Genomic DNA, 17,777 nt, shown 5'->3' with positions numbered 1-17,777 from the left:
TATTTATTTTCGTCAACTGGAAACTGTTACGCATGCACCGTTTTGATTTAACAAAGCAAGTCAAATGCAAAGCAAAAGCTTAAGCAAGTTGTTGTGGAATCTCTTTCATAGCAGACGACTTTCATAGGAAAATCGATGGTTTATAAATTTTCACGTAAGGAGTGCCACCTCAACGGTTGCAAATGTTCCAAAATGCTATTATAGCGAATGGGAACAATCTTGGCTTTAATGTAAAATCAGTAATAATTTTTCAGCTTTCTGAAAAAAAGAACCATGCAAACCAAGACTTTATCATATTAATCAAAGTATAGTAGCTTTCATACAATTACTATAGAAATTATAGTTATTGTTTATTAGTACAAAGTTAATACAAATTCAAAAGTTGGCCTTTAGCGAGTATTTTCTCTTGTATATACTCATATTTTTTTATTAAGAAATGAAAGATACACCTATTGAAATATTAATGGCAGAAGCTTTTAAATGAAAATCAAATAAATTAAATTTATCGCTTGACCTAGGTCTATTTGAAAGAGACAATTGTATTGCAAGGGGCAGATAAGATGAAGTGATAGAGAATATTATGCTAAAGGTAAACATAGTTTCCCCAGTGTCATAGCGCATATCTCTTGAACATTATGGCACATTACCGTCTGTTGTCAGCCGGTGATCCTAATCACTCCGGTTTGACGAGATCCATGCGAAGATGTAAAGCCATGGCGCTAAACATTCATCTACGATCTCTTTAAAACGTTTCAAAGCGAACTCATCATGATATCGTCAAAACGTTAATTAATAACATATCACTAACTGATCTTTAAAAATGATTCTCGTATAATAAAAATATCTAAGAACTTAGTTATAATTGATGTATGTCAATTAATAATAAAAATTTAAATACATATTTCTTTCATTTTAACGATATAAAAAAAATAAAAATATTATTTTTATTCAATAACAATTATTATCTTAAAAATTAACAATATACAGAAAGTATTGAAAAAAGTAATAAATAATAAAATTACAACTGACGAAAGTTTTCTTTTGCAATGAAAAACCACACTTCCACATATCACAATATATATGTACATTTCCCAAGAGCGTCTCATAATAATTATTATTACGCAGCGTCCGTCGTGTGGAAATCTAATTTCGTATATATATATAAAAAAGAGAAATTATAAACGAAAGAGAAAAAAGAAGAAGTGAGTGAGAAATATTTCTATATATAATGAATAACAAAGAAGAAAAAACCCCCCAAGTACTTTTCAATTTCTAATTCGTCAGTTTACACTGTGTTTTTAATTGTGCTCATATTACACGCGCAAACTCATGGAAATTTATGCTAATCCATTCGGTAATTAAGAATGTAATCAATTCTTGACTATCGCGCCACGTCGTTTCTGTTTCTTGGTGTGTGCTTCGCCTTTAGCCATGCTATTGTTCATGATCGTTGGCCAAAGTTATTCAAACAAAAATAAATTTTACACATACCAAGTACAAATAAATTTATTCAAAACACTTCTGAGAAAAAAGTGTATCTGAATATAAGCCAACTTGGGCGCACTAGGTCGAATGCTAATGAACAGACTTTTCGAGAAATTTTAGATTAAAAGCAAAGCAGACTGCCAACTATTCTTTTATTTAATTTCATATTAAAAATAAATTCATGAATCAAAAATTATACATTTTAAATACTTACACCGAAAAAAAATATTCTCACTAAAAGAGGATTCCTCTTTTATTTTGCAGCAATTTTTCCTTTTATATAATGGGAACTAAATTATTTCTGTCTAATTGAGAGGATTTTCCTCATTTACTATATTTTTTTTAAATTTCACTTTATAAACAGGTTAAAGAGTAGCGTCAAAACAAAAGATAAGACAAAAAATTTTTTTTAACACCTTGCATCAAAAACTTTACTTACACAATTTTCTGGATAATTTCTGATTGGTTAATTTTAAAAATTTGTGCCGAAATCTTTCTGTCCTTTTTTGTTCGACTATTTGTAATTTCGGACAAATAAAAATTCGGCATTTTAAAAATTCTATCAAATAACAAATCGGGCAAATAAAGATTCGGACAAACGAATATTCGATGAATTGAAAATTACAACTGAATAAGAATTTTGCTAACCCAAGTGCGAAATGCCAAGACTGCTAATGCGGCTCAACATTGTACCAGTAATGTCTGGCGAAGAACGGCAAACGTTACTAGGCCAGTACTGGCGATCAATTCGTCCCATTATCGGGCCAATATTGGCATCGATTGTCGGTAGCTCTAATTTGCCATAATTGGGCCGAACTCCGTCACATTACTGGGCCAATATTGGCACCAATACTTGGTAATTCTAATTTACATAATTGAAACGAATTCTGTCCCATTACTGGGTCATTATTGGCACATTAACGGCTGAAATGATGAATTTATTTTAACAAGTTATTTTTTCCAATGTTGGAACATATCTTTGCCCAGTAATGTCGCATTAATGGCTTAAATCTTCCTCAAATGCAACTTATCAAAACATTTCTGAGTTGAGATTTCTATATTCGCGTAGTGTAGTGGTTAGCATGTTAGATTTTGGTGCTTTAGGTTTCGAGTTCGGTTCCCGCTAGCGTTAGAAATTTTCAAATGTTTATAAAATTGTGCTTTCTGTTAGGACTTATATTATAAATGTATAATAAATTAATCTGTTAATTAATTAGTAATTATAATTAAATTTTTTTTTTAACTTTGACAATACTGGGACACTAATGTCAGCCAAAATTGGCCCAGTAATGGCGTCCGACGTCTAGCCGCGGTTAACACCACAAGAGTCAGCCCAATATTATCTGCCAAGGCTCGGTGCCGGCTATGCCAATATTAGGTCAGTATTGGGCCGTGTTGGTTTTCGCACTTGGGAAATTAATATTCGGTTAACCCCGTCACTGTCACTGACCTCTATAGCGGCACAACAATGTCGTGCTCTGTATGTTCATGACCGCTACAGCAGGATCGAAAAAAAACATTTAAAAGTTAACAAATAATGCTGAATCCAAACTTTGATCCAAAATAAAATATTCAAAATGTCGGCTTCAAAATGGCGACCAAAAAAAATTTTTAAATTAAAGAATCAAGCTGAAAATGGTACCGTTACTCGGTCGCTGAATCCGAATCTTTGGTCGAACATAAAAAATGGCGGCAACGACTCCAATTTTTTTTGTATATTTTAGTACTTTCTTTATTTTAATATTTTTAATGAGAACAAAAACATAGGAGTAAACATTTTCAAATAGATTCAATAATTTTTAATTTCTAGTGGGCATTTGATGATGTTATTCTGAATTTTTTAGGTTCGACCAAAGATTAGGATTAATCGATCCCGAAAACCCCGGAGTAAGCAAATTCAGCCAAATTCGTTAACTTTTAAATTTTTTTGGTCGTCATTTTGAATTTTTTGTTGTCGACCAAAAATTCAGATTCCTGAAAATTCCAAATTCCTGAAACAAGATATTTAAGTTCGAAGTTTGTTAGTTTAACATTGTTAGTTTATGTAGAGTGCACATAAATGGCACATTTCTCTCAATGACTTCTAAAAATTTTTAAGATTTTTTTAAAACTATTATGTTATGATAGTATATTATGCACTAAGGGTGGGAACACCGAATTTATTGACGAGTACAATGTTTTTGAACAAGACAAAGCAAGTGCGAAGTCGAGCAGTCTTTAAAATAAAAAAAAATTCATTAAAATAAAAATTCTGTCCAACAGAAATTCGGTGCGCCTAAAAATGATATTTAGTAAAAATTGGTTTAAAAAAAGTCAAATGCTATTTCGAAAAATGAAACTTCATGGAGAAAAATGGGATTGTGGTGCAAACAATTTTTGGATTGTTGTCAGTAGATTTGTCGATATTACAATTCGAAATGTTAATATTACAATTCGGATTGTTGTCAATACAAATGTATGTTATTTTAACAACAATACGACTTTTTTTGTTGTCAGTTTTGTTCAGTTTGCAATCGCGTACAGTTGCAGAAGCAAAGTTGCTCTCGATGGGTGATGGAACAATCCGGATTTGTTCAGCTGACAGGTTTATTGTTCCATGTCATATGCTCATCTTGAATTCTCACAAACTGACGTGCAGATCGTCGCGTCGTTTTCTTCTGGCACATGTGCCATTTTTGCTTTTATTAGTAGCTTTTTTTAAATGACAAAGTGCTGTTAAATAATCAATCCGGTTAAAGTAAAAAATCTATTGCAAGTGTAGTGAATAGTTAAAGAGACAATTTCATCGTTTATCGGTAAGTTATACTCGGGTACTATTGAACATAACCTCACTTTAAAAAATACAATATGTATATTAAATATTATTTAACAACAAATTTCAACTCAAAATAATTTTTTGGTTTCAGGTCAAAGAATTTGATTCAGAAGCTGCATGTTCCACAGATTTTAATGCAAATGAAACTGATGATATAACCTACGGAAATCCTGCTATCGATTATTTTAGAAGGCGAAGAGACTGAACAAATTTTATTAGACGGATCAAAGCTTTGTTAATACAACAAATTGTATTGCCGATTTAACAATTTAGTTTTGTTATTTCAACTGTTCCATAATAATTTTCTTTGTTTACTAAACAATTCTGTTTCTTCACCGAACAATCTAAATAGTTTTAATAACAATCCCATTTTAACAATTTTTTTTGTCCCAAAAACAAATGGAACTGCTGGTTCTATATTGACAATCCGGAATTGTTGTGTGGACTTAATTTTTAGTAACCACAACAATTCTTTTTTCTCCGTGTTCGTCTAAAAAATAATTAAATCTAATAAAATTCTTTAAAATAAATAATTTAATTAATGATTTTTATGGAAAATTCTTGCGCTCCATTTAATATATTCAACCAGAAACAAAATTCGAAAAGGTGGAAGAAAAAGTGAAAATTACAAAAAGTCAAAGTAGAAATGGAAGTTGGTGTGGAAACTGGAAAAAATGAAAGTGTGATGAAAAGAGGAAAAAGTAGAAGTTGAAGTAGAAATGGGAGTAAAAATTTAAAAAGTGGAAATGGAAATTAGGAAAGGTGGATGTGGTAATGAAAATGGAACTAAGAAAAAGTGGAAGTGTTTATACGTTGCAGGCAAAATTCATTAATCGTTTAAATTTGCCTTCCCTAATAATTATTGGAAAAATAGGGAATCACTTTTTCTTAGGGTGAGAAATAAAAGTCTTGGTTTACATAAGATAATTCTAAGCATTTATTAAACATGTCTTTATGCATTGAGATTTCGCAAAGGACAATAGAAGGGGGAATGGAAATTGAAAATAGTGGAAAGTGATGTGGAAATAGATTTACATAATCGACCCCCCACATAGCACGGCTTCTTGCTGTGAGGTCACTGTAAGAATATCTTTAGGGTTTGTAAGGTTACTGTGTAAGCCTGCAGTAAAGTAGAGGTCATCTTAAAACTTCCGCCATTACAGTAAGCTTACACAGTAAAGCTAAGGTAAGCTTACACAGTAAGGTCGTGGTAAGTTTACATGGTAAGATTGTTGTAAGCTTCTTGTAAGGTTACTGTAAACATAGAATGTTATTAATAAATAAAGAGCCTTGGCAAAAAGTGCCCCTTTTTCGTACCTCAAATTTTGAAACTTTTTTATGCCAAAATGGTTACATATGATGACCCAATAATCCCTGCAAAATTTCAAGATGAGCATGTGCCCCCTTTCCGAAATACAGGGGGTCAAAGGAGGCCATGTCCAAAATTAGAATATGCAATATAATCGAATAATAATGTTAAAAAAAATCAGACCAAATGGTTCCCTTAAGATTTTCGTCTGCTGATTACGAATCTAAAGCCCGTTTTTAAAAATTCAAAATGGCGAATCCAATATGGCGGACGACATTTTTAAACATCGATCCAATTGACGTGAAAATCGTTACTCGGGAGTTCTTGGGGTCTCTGATTACGAATATGATGTCCGTTTTTAAAAATTCAAAATGGCGGATCCAAAATGGCGGACGACATTTTTTAAAATCGATCCAATTGACTTAAAAAAAATCATTGGTTAGATAACTTCATCTCATCTTTGTTGGTTGGATTCTAATCCCTTATCTTTGTTGATCGTGTGGTCGATTACATCTTGCCTTCATTGGTTGGATAACTTCATCTTACCTTTGTTGGTTGGATTATTATCTCTTATCTTTGCTGACCGGGTTGTCGATTACATCTTGCCTTCATTGGTTGGGATACTACTTCTTATCTTTGTTGATTGGAATATTACATCTTACTTTAGATGGTTTTGTAATTATTACATCTGGCCTTTGCAAGCTGAATTTAGCCTTAAATCTTGCCTTTATTCGTTTTATTAGATCCGACATTTTGAATTTTTAAAAACAGACATCATATTCGTAATCAGTGACCCCAAAAACACCCGATTAACGAATTTTAAGTCAATTGGATCGATTTTTAAAAATGTCGTCCGCCATATTGGATCCGCCATTTTGAATTTTTAAAAACGGACTTCAGATTCGTAATCAGCAGACGAAAATCTTAAGGGAACCAATTGGTTTTGGGGACATGGCCCCCTTTGACCCCCTGTATTTCGGAAAGGGGGAACATGCTCATCTTGAAATTTTGCAGGGATTATTGGGTCATCATATGTAACCATTTGGCATAAAAAAAGTTTCAAAATTCGAGGTACGAAAAAGGGGCATTTTTTGCATGGGGCTTGCCGAGGCTCTTTTATTTAACAAATCCTATTGGTGTTCTTGAAGTACTTTACTAAATATATAATTTTTTATAAAAAAATTTATAATATAATTTTTTTAATATATTTTCATATTACTCTACACGGGAAAAATTTCGAGACATCAGACGTGCCGATGTCAATGTAAACCTACAGTACATTTCATTATGTACGTCTGCCGTACCGTTTTGGCACAAACGCTGTACATAAGGTAAGGCAGATACGCAAAAGTGGCACAGATGAATGTACTGCAGGTTTACATTGACATTGGCACGTCTGACGTCTCGAAATTTTTTCCGTGTATGTTTACAGTAACCTTACAGCAACCTTACAGTAATCTTACGGGAAGCTTACAACAACCTTACCGTGTAAGCTTACCACAACCTTACCTTGAAAACTCACCACGACCTTACTGTGTAAGCTTACCTTAGCTTTATTGTGTAAGCTTACTGTAATGGCGGAAGTTTTAAGATGACTTCTAGTTTACTGTAGGCTTACACGGTTACCTTAAAAAAACCCTACAGATATCCTTACAATAACCTCACAGCAAGAAGTCGTGCTATGTGGATTTAATAATAATAATTTAACTATGTATATATTAAGAAAACTATTTTCATAATATTAATATAATTGTAACAAATGATGAGTCTGTCTAATAAGTCTGTTAAACAATCTTTGTAATTACGTAATAGTATTTATATATTCAAAAAATTGATTACTTGTAATCACAGTTAATTTTTCGCGAAAAAGTATAAAAAGGTAATAGTTGTTAATAAATAAAAATTCTTGTTTTGTGAAAAATAACCTAATAATAACCTAATCAATTTACAAATTCGCTTATCGTTTTTTCCAGATCTTTCAGGGCATACTTTAAGCGTGCGTAAAATTCCATCGTTCTTGGATGACTCCATCAGATTTCTTCCAGTTTCGATTGGAATCAAAGGGATGCGAAGAGATGAAGATTCATCGAGAGAGAGAGAGAGAGAGAGAATAGTAGAGTTGGTAGTGTGGAGTCAGACACGTTGAAATACATGCACAGAATGCAGATGAATATTTCGACAACGTGTTGGGAGCCTTCTTTTCGATCGAAGAAACAACGATTATTTTCACACTCTGCTCGAAAGCACTTTGGGTCAGAAGCATTTCTTAGAGTGAGTTAGGACGGATTCGAATACATTTTTTTCTGCGTCTTATAAAAAGAACTTAAATCGCGACTCTTTCATTCCATGCATTCCGAAACGAGATTTTTCGATATGGGCATGCCGCAACATTATAGATATATTACACAGTCTTCCCACATTAAATACGAGTTGCGAATTATTTATATTTTATTCAGGATATTTAGTGTCAGGAACGTAAATTTGTTAAACAACTTTTAAAAAATAATAGAGTACAATTTTATTCCGAATATATATTTATTTTACCGAAGGCTTAGTTTTCGAATTAATTTTTTACAAAGTCTTTTCCTGAAAATTGATTTTTCGAAATTTATAACTCTGAATAGTAATAATTTTTAATAAAATATTTTATAGAAAATAGAAACAATTGACTGTATCATATTTGACATCAAATTTGTCTATTCAAAAATTTTCGTTACATTTTCTTTCTAAATTTTTAGTTTATATATGTGACACGGAAAGTAAAAACCTACGAGTTGAAATAATTAAATTTTACTTTTTAGCAGTTCTTATAGTAAATTCTTAACTATACATAACCTAGGTATGTAAGTACATCAGTACTCGTTTCTATCCATGTTCGTGTTTCGTCGAATTGATTTAATTGCACGATAATAAAATTATATAGCTTTCCATTATCTTTAGACTTTGTCGCAATTCCTTAAAATTTTCGTGATCCAGCGATTCCTAAATTAAGGTAATTGATTACTCAATAAATTAATATCGTTTGCGTTTAATTTATAGGTTACATTGAAGAAAAAATTGCTAATTCGTATTTTGTTTGAAAATTTTATAAAGACACATAATATGTAATCTATTATATATGTAGTTAAACAATTTATTAAAAATTTAAATAAAATAATCAATATATATATATATGTATATTATATAATGTCTCACTGTGATAAGATTGTAATCTTGTTTTCATCATCAAAATCGACATCAGCGGTTGTAACGGTTGTAGAACACGAGGCCTCGACACAGGATGACATAAAAAATGAAGCCGTTAAAGCCAAGTGAGGAAGAGTGTTGGTGACCAAAGTAAAAAGGGAGACAGATTATATAGCAAAGCCGCGTGCTTCTTCTGGTTGGCGGAAGTGAGGCGTGCACCTTGTGGCATAATCATCAGCCCAATTCTCACAGGCAGACGCTCCCACACACATACACTTACATCGATTTATACAAACCCGTGCACCTTCAAAAACACAAGCCTTATTATAATAGTCCTGCAATTTTGCACTTTCACACACATTTGGAGTTTCTTTTCCATTTACAATTAGCATATTATTAATGGAAACAATAAACGAATTAAGTTCCTACAATTACTATTATTATTATTTTTTATAATATGAGAATAATAATATTATTTTCATAAACTAACCTAACTAAAATTAAAGATCTAATTAAATGGTTCAATACTTTACTGTAAAAAAGTACAGGGAAGTATGGACTAAGTGTGTGACTCTTCTAGTAAAAATAGCTAATAGAATCCTAAAAAATAATAATTATTTTTTTTACTTCCTGATTATTTAAAATAGGTTTCGATTGCTTCAATATCCACCTTTACGTCCCCGAATTGTGTATTCATTTTTGTCAAACAATACGTAATTTAATTTTGTTTTAAATTTTTAGCAAATAGATTAAGTCTAAAATTTTCTAAATCCGACTTCAAATTTGTAGTCAACGACTCGGAAAAACAAAAAACAAAATTTTATAAAAATCCGTTAATTTCTCGAATTTTTCAAAATGTTTAGCGGCCTTATTGGATCCGACATTTAGAATTTTTGAAAACTGACATCAGATTTGTTGTCAGTGACCACAAAAAATTCTGTATAACATGTTTTAACCGAATCTGATAAATTTTAAAAATGGTCTTCCGACATTTTGAATTTCTAAAAACTGACATCAGATTCGTTGTCAACGACCCCAAAAACCCCCGAGTAACAAGTTTTAACCGAATCGGATGAATTTTAAAAAATTTTGTCCGACATATTGGATCCGACATTTTGAATTTTTGAAAAAAAACTTAAGATTCATAATCAGCGACCCTAAAAGCTGTTAAAGAATGAGTTTCAAAATTATTTACCTCGTTTTTAGTTTTTAATTTATAAAAGTATTTTGGTATTTTTCGACTTTTTGATTTTTGACAGCTCTATTGGCATCAAAAATAAAAATTTTTGAAAAACGACCATCGGCATCTTAAAGTACATGAATGTAGAAATATATTTTAAGCGCTAGAACGTTTAAATTCATATAAGCAATTTTTGTCCGTGTTGACGTGGAATGTCCCACTATATTTTAGACAAATAAAGATACATTATTTTTAATTTAATTAAACTTTCCAATATAGAATTTTAATTTTTTTGACTCTATGCACTTCAAATCAAGGTAAACGTCACTCTGAAAAAATTTCGTTCATTTGTCATGTGGTGTTGATTTAAAATTTAATGTATGTAAATGTAAATGCATATGGTAAATATTAATAAACAAATTTTTACAAAAAATGAAGAAGGCGACTGTTTTGAAAATATATGGCAGTTTACATGAAGATGTGGATAATATATAGGTACGCACACTGGTGGGTGCCGGACAATTAATTCTGTATTTAAATTAGGCTAAACGACGCTTGCGCCTCGAAGGAGAACCAGTAATCTTAAGGGTGGTGAATGTGAATGTAGGTAAATAAGTAGGGGGTCTAAAGGATAAAGGAAGTGTATACTCGAGTGCGTTCGATGAACCTCAAGATAACTGAATGCGAGTCGCTGAAATTCGTAAACCTTCAGGAGGACTCTTTAACATCCTAAAACCTAACATCAGATAAAACGAGCGCAATTATTTTGCATCGTAATATATTATTCTGTATTGTGAAAGTAATTGCGTCACAATAAAACATAAAATATTTCTAACCAATTTTGTATAGTATATATATAAAAGAAATATTGTTTTAATGGAATTAAAGAAGATTATCAAAAAAAGTAATAAAAGTAAAAATAAATTTAATTAAACAAAAAAAAATTTTTAATCGACTGAGCCATTTCCTTCGACCATGGGAATTTCTCGAATTAGATGAAGAGAAGCAGCCAACAAATCATCTACATGCTGTGGTCCCTCCTCCGTATCAATGATAGGGAGGTAAAACATTTCCCCCCTATCGTTACTATATTCAATCTAATGAAAAATATCTCCACTACTGATGGTTAGAATTGTCTTAGCAGGATATAAGCAACGAATGGCGGTTTCATACAATAATATAAGGAGGATTTATTATTATAAAATCTTGCGTAATAAATGCCCAAATACATCTCCAGCATTGTCCAGCTGGTCGCCTTCGAAAAATATCTCTTCGAAGATAATCTCTTCGACAACCCCTTTCCTAGGGGTCAATTACGTAACTTTTTTCGGATCCCACTTTCAGAATTCCATATTTCAGATTCCACATTCCGTATTCCACTTTTCAAACTCCGTATACCAGATTCCACATTCCGGACTCTATCTTTTCACATACCGCATTTCGAATTCCACATCCCAGATCCCACTTTTAAAATTCCATATTTCAGATTCCACATCTCACATTCTGAAAGTGAAATACAGAATGTCGAAAACGGAATCCGCAATGTTGGATCGGGAATGTGGAAAGTGGAATCCGGAATATGGAATGCGGAATACGAAATATAAAAAGTGTAATCCGGAATGTTTATATGAGAATATGGAATCCTGAATTTTAAAAGTAGAATACAGAATGTGGAATCCGGAATTTTGAAAGTGGAAACCGGAATGTGGAATCAGAAATACGGAATTTTGAATGTAGAATCCGGAATATGGTATCCGAAATGTGGAATCCGGAATATATGTGAAATGTAGGGTCTGGAATGTGGAATCCGGAAAAAATTACGTAATTGACCCCCTGTGCCAATGTGACGGTTATTAAATAGTGTCGATGTTCGACAACTCCTTGAATATCTCCAGGTATTCTTCCATCCAAAAACAACCCTCACATCACCAAGTCTATACAGGAGATTGGATCGAAATCCAGATTATGGCGTCAATATGAATGTATAGTGAATCTACCGCCCATATTTGGTCCAAGGTTTATTAAACAAAAAAGAGGTGAGTCATCAAAAGATATCACAAAAATTAACGCAATTTCGCATTCAATGAGCCTAATGTAAAATATTATTGTTAAGTCGATTTTTTATTAACAATTGATTGGCATTAGAATTGTTTATACAAAACCAATTAAACAAAAATACTTCATATTAGGCTCTATAAGTACAAAAGAAAATTGAAGTTAAGGATAAATTTTGTGGAATTTAAATTAATTCCTAAAGAAAGTTAATATGTTAATTAGAATCAATCTACGCGATCTAAGAAATATAAAATTTGTTGCACCGTGTTATCATAAATTTCTATATAAAATAGGAAACGACTCAATTTACTCCGGGAGAAAAATATGTTTCTATAGGAGTTACATTTTTTTCTGAAAACGCTAAAGTTTGATGATTTTTTAGATTAGTATTTAATCAGTGAAAACGTCTTTATTATCTATTCATTGCGCTTGGAAGCGTGTAACATAAGGTTTTACTTTATATGTAAGTTACTTTTAGTTATAGGTTTTTAGTGAAAATGTTCCCTAGGATTCCTGTACGGCTGCACGCGTGCAGGAGTGCGTGATATCTTGTATACGCATCTGAGATCATAGATGTGATATCAAACACGCATATTACTGGCCCGAAAGGGCAGATGCTAACTTTGGCCCAAACTGGACTATTCACTCTCTTTCAAATGGGAATTTACCGATGTTACATATTGGAAACCTTCTGGTTTTTCAGGAATTACAACTGACCCTCCTGCACTGCGTCGCAAATAGTAATATATTTAAATTTTGTCATTACAGTTCGAAATTCCTTTGCAATATAAATCTGTAGAATAAAATGTAAAATAAAATACTAAAATCTGAGCTAAAAAATTGCAGGATACTCTACTTATTTTGAATAGTGAAACAAAAATGAGTTAGGTAGGTAGCACCACGTTCTATATGTCGTTTAGCATTGGCTCATTTTGAACTGAAACATAAATAAGTCCAGATTTTTTCTATAAATACCAAAGACCGAAATGATTAATTTTATAGATCGATGCAAAAACAATCTCATTTGCTTCTCAGAATCGATGTGTGGTGAGAAACTTATAAAATAAATATAATAAATACTAAAATGTATTATTAATCCTCGATCTGAGAGTTTATAAATGCGTCATGTAACTTAAAACTAGAAATTACTAGTTCTAGTCTAACTATTCCCATTGCTCAATAAAAATAAAAAAGACTAAACACGAATTTGCAGTCAGATTTACAAAATTAAAAATTACGGATCCAATATGAAGAATGAATTTTTTAAAATTGCTTGAGATTCGTTACTCAAGGATTTTTCGGAGTCGCTAATTACGAATTTGAAGCAATATTCACAATCACTGGCTTAAAAAAACTGTAATTATCAAGTTTCACTAAAACATAATTTTAAAAAAAATTCATCCACCATATTGGATCCGCCATTTGTAATTTTAAAAGTTTGACTTAAAATTAGTAACTAGCGACCTTGAAAATCCCCGAGTTTCAAGCAAATCCGATGAATTTTAAAAAATGTTTCCTCTATTTTAAAATTTGGTAATGTGACTTCAAATTTGAAATCAGTGACCTCAAAAACTTTAAGGTAGATACTATGGTACAATCTGCTATAGCATGCTGCTTAAGATTTTGTAGAAGGGTCAAAATTTGAATTTAACCCTCAGAGCACACTGGGGGTCTGTGAACCTTAACCTCAACTTTTGCTTAGTATATTCTTTAACATTTTTAAATTTAGCGAGTCTAACGCCATCTGTTAAAAGTTACAGGTACTGACTACACGTTCTGATACTTACCAACTACATTGAACTAGTTTTTTGGCTTCTAAATGTCTTGGAAATCGAATTGAGGTAAACAATAAATACTTTTTTTAAATTAAACTATATAGGGTTATTTTTTCTCATAGTATCACTATTCAAGAATACAAATATAAAATATAAGCCAAAAATATTACAAATTACAAAAATTACAATTTATTTATCAAAACCATTATTTTTAAATTATTTTTTCTTTTCAATTTTTTTATAATATTTTTTCGACACTTGAATACTTTTTCCACAATTATTAATGATAATTGAAAAAATTGGAATGTTCTCCAAAGTTTAAACAAAATTTACACCATTAAAAAGAGCAGGAAAAAACTCTTCGAAGACAAATTAATCGAAATTTCTTTAACCTTATTGTTATTTAGCTTCAAAATGAAAAAAGAATCTTTCACAATGGTCAAAAATGACTAAGACACAAAATATTTTATGCATAAACTTAGGATAGATCCGATGAAAAATAATTTTTCAGCGTCAGATTGTGAATTCAAAATTGTCAATACTCTTTAAGGGAGGATCCCAATGTGACAGGTCAAAAAAATTAATTTTTTCTTTTTTGCATTTTTTTATAGTTTAGAGTATTAAAATTAATATTCCATAGATGGTTTAGGCGAAACGTTCCTGGTTCACTATAAAAATAATGAATTTAAGTAGAGGTTGTAAGTGCGCGCGCTATATACTCTTTAACAGAACAGTGGCTATCATCCGTACCTCAATCGTCTTAAAATTTTAATTTTAACTAATTATTTTGACCTATTAATTACGAAAAAAGGGTAATTTTGTTCACTTTTGCAAAAATTGTCTCCATTTTGTTAATTTTCAGTGAAATTTAAAAATCGAGGTACAGGCGATAGCGAAGACATCACAGATAAGGAATCCCACATAGCACAACTTCTTGCTGTGAGGTTACTGTAAGGATATCTGTAGGGTTTGTAAGGTTACTGTGTAAGCCTGCAGTAAACTTGAGGTCATCTTAAAACTTCCGCCTTACAGTAAGCTTACACAATAATGCTAAGGTAAGCTTACACAGTAAGGTCGTGGTAAGTTTACATGGTAAGGTTGTGGTAAGCTTACACGGTAAGGTAGTTGTAAGCTTCCTTTAATGATAGAACGTCCAACCGCCCGCCCTGCCGGAAGGCTTTTTTGGATGGCCCTATATATGTATATGAGGGTGGTAAAAAGGGAACTCAAAATTTTTTTCTGTCACCCTTTCTTATTAAAGTAGACGTAAAAACGAAAAAATTCATGCGTTAGACTTTAAAAACAAATAATATTAAACCATGTTTCGAAGCCTTCAAACTTTGCATGTTTGCAACAAGCCAAAAAAACAGTTTTTCGTAAATTCACTGTAAAATCTACAAAAACCAATATTTTTCGGTCTAACTACTCTCATTTTCTTCTGAAGCCTTCAAAGAATAAAATGTTATAGTTTATTTTTAAAAAAATTCAGTTTAAATATTGTTACATCCCAGTAACAAATTTTAAACTTCGTTCAATACATATATATATATATATATATATAAATAATAAACCATAAAATTTATTTTGTATTTAAAAGAGTTAGAAATAATATCTTAAAATTATAATTATTTCAAAAATTATATAAAAAGCATTGATTCATATTCATATACGCGCGACTATATCTATATATATGCATATCTCTGCCTGCATGTTATGACTCGTCGCGAGCGAACGATATATATAGATATAGTGCGTACAGGCATGGATATGTGAATATAGATATAGCGAGTAGATGCATCACCGAAGGTGACCTCCCGCTACAGAAGGGCTATGCTGAGGAATCGCGTGTGGTTGTTGAACAAGAGCGAAAACTATCTACACTAGTTTTCGCCCTAATTCTTCAAAATTAATTAATTCTTTTTGCTATTATATTTAAAATACAGTTATCTATTACTTTAAAATAATAAATCTTCCACATTTTAAAATTAAAGCATTTAAAATGCCATTATTCAAAAATATGAATAATGTTCAGTATATAAAATTTTTCTAATTTGAATCCCACGTAATGCTTCAGCTAATTCTTAGGAATTGTTTTTGCAGCTGCATAAAGTATAAACCCTTATGCGATGATCTACTTCTCACTTGTATCAAATCGCATAGGCTAACCTTTGACTTGAATATCGAAAGCCTGGTAGGCTACTCCTAGAAATTAAACCTATGCCATTTGACACTACTACGCATATTACTCAGTAGCAGCGAGTGGACTTATGACTCATGTAAGCGTTAGCGAGGCGCAAGCACAGTATTCTAGCGTCGCAATATTGTGAGATGCTTGTAGACAATGTAATAGCGATACTTGTGCTATGCGATACAGGATGCAGGTGTTCATCTAAGCTTTGAGAATTGTTACAGTTCTATGAAAATCTAAGAGTCAAGCTTAGAGATGGGGTGATCTTTGAACTTATTTACTCCCACTGAGGGTAATTTTCTAGTATAAAAACCCATGCAAATCCATTGTCAATCGTCAGTTGCTCCGGAATCATTCTATAATTCATTTTCTTAAAGTAAATTCACCATCGTGAAGCTTGACCCTTCGGTTATTTTGAAAGTTCTACGACTGTAACTCCTGCATCTCAAACAGTATATGTTTACTCGTTGTTCGGGTTTTGAGCAAGTAATCGTCATCGCCAGATTTGTGAGCTTGTCAATTATTGAAATTTAAAATAAATCGTCGTATTAGTGTATTCTCATTTATCGATTTTGCAAACGTGACGTGTGTGCATTTCGGAGTTTACGAACTAAAAACTGTGAAGAAGTCCCAACTGTTCCTTTTAAGGAGTTGTAAAAACTCACAGCGTCGCTGACAAGTGCCAACTTGTTTTATATTCATTTCTGCCCTCTGAACAGAGGTAATTGTAAGTACTATATTTTAAAAACACAATTTTCTTTGTAACAACATTTTTACACTAAAACACCTTTGTAATATTTTGAGTTCAATTAATTTATATTAATAAATTATACAAAGTTTAAATTAATAAAATTCTTTATTAATTTCTCATTTACCTAAATTTATCATAACTATTCATATTTAACTTAACAATTATAAGTGGAAAGGCAATTATTTAATAGTAAATTACCTAAAGACGACCCCCATAGGATCGATAGGAACAAACGTTCTCACATAAAAATAAATGGTCAAGCCTTACCAACTTGACTTAATCAGCCTACCATTCCTCCAAAATTTAAAAATTGATTTTATTAATTAAAATTAAATTCAACCTCGCCTTTCGCTCGGGATGTAACAATATTTTTTTGGATTCGTCAAAAAAACTCTATAAAAACGTCTTTTTTCTTTGAATTCCCCAGCCTAGGGATTTTAATTTACAAACTTTATGTTTACATGCGCTAAAAGCTTGTGTTTTTACCTTTCCAACGATATATTTTACTTTTGGATTATCTAAATCCATGTTAATTTTATAAAGCGATTTCGGAGGGACTCACGTGAGTCTTTTTCATCCTGCCGGAAGGATGTTGGACGTTCTATCATTAAGGTTACTGTAAGGTTGATGTAAGCTTACTATTAATATAAAGTAATATGAAAATATATTAAAAATAATTATATTATAATATATATTATATTATAAATTTTTTTTGTATAAAAAATTATATATTTGGTAAAGTACTTTATGAACCCCTATAGGGTTTGTCAAATAAAAGTTACTGCGCAGCCGTATGTACCATAGAAAACTACTGCGCATAAATATTAATAAATTTTATTTATTAACAACATTCTATGTTTACAGTAACCTTACATCAACCTTACATCAACCTTACGATAACCTTAAAGGAAGCTTACAACTACCTTACCGTGTAAGCTTACCACAACCTTACCATGTAAACTTACCACGACCTTACTGTGTAAGCTTACCTTAGCTTTATTGTGTAAGCTTACTGTAAGGCGGAAGTTTTAAG

The 17,777-nt window shown here is 31.6% G+C and overlaps 1 long non-coding RNA gene across 1 annotated transcript; it reads left to right on the top strand.

Annotated features, from left to right (window-relative positions):
* Window positions 1-8,304: 8,304 nt before the first annotated feature.
* Window positions 8,305-9,177, top strand: LOC127288600 (uncharacterized). Its single transcript, XR_007844061.1, has 3 exons — window positions 8,305-8,452; window positions 8,533-8,601; window positions 8,851-9,177. It is a non-coding gene; the product is annotated as an uncharacterized LOC127288600 (long non-coding RNA).
* The last annotated feature ends 8,600 nt before the right edge of the window (window positions 9,178-17,777 follow it).

Source organism: Leptopilina boulardi, unplaced genomic scaffold, assembly GCF_019393585.1.
Source record: "Leptopilina boulardi isolate dan_hultmark-lab unplaced genomic scaffold, ZJU_Lbou_2.1 LbouV2_392, whole genome shotgun sequence".
Classification (NCBI taxonomy): Eukaryota; Metazoa; Arthropoda; class Insecta; order Hymenoptera; family Figitidae; genus Leptopilina; species Leptopilina boulardi.
This window is presented reverse-complemented; position numbering and strand designations above follow the sequence as displayed.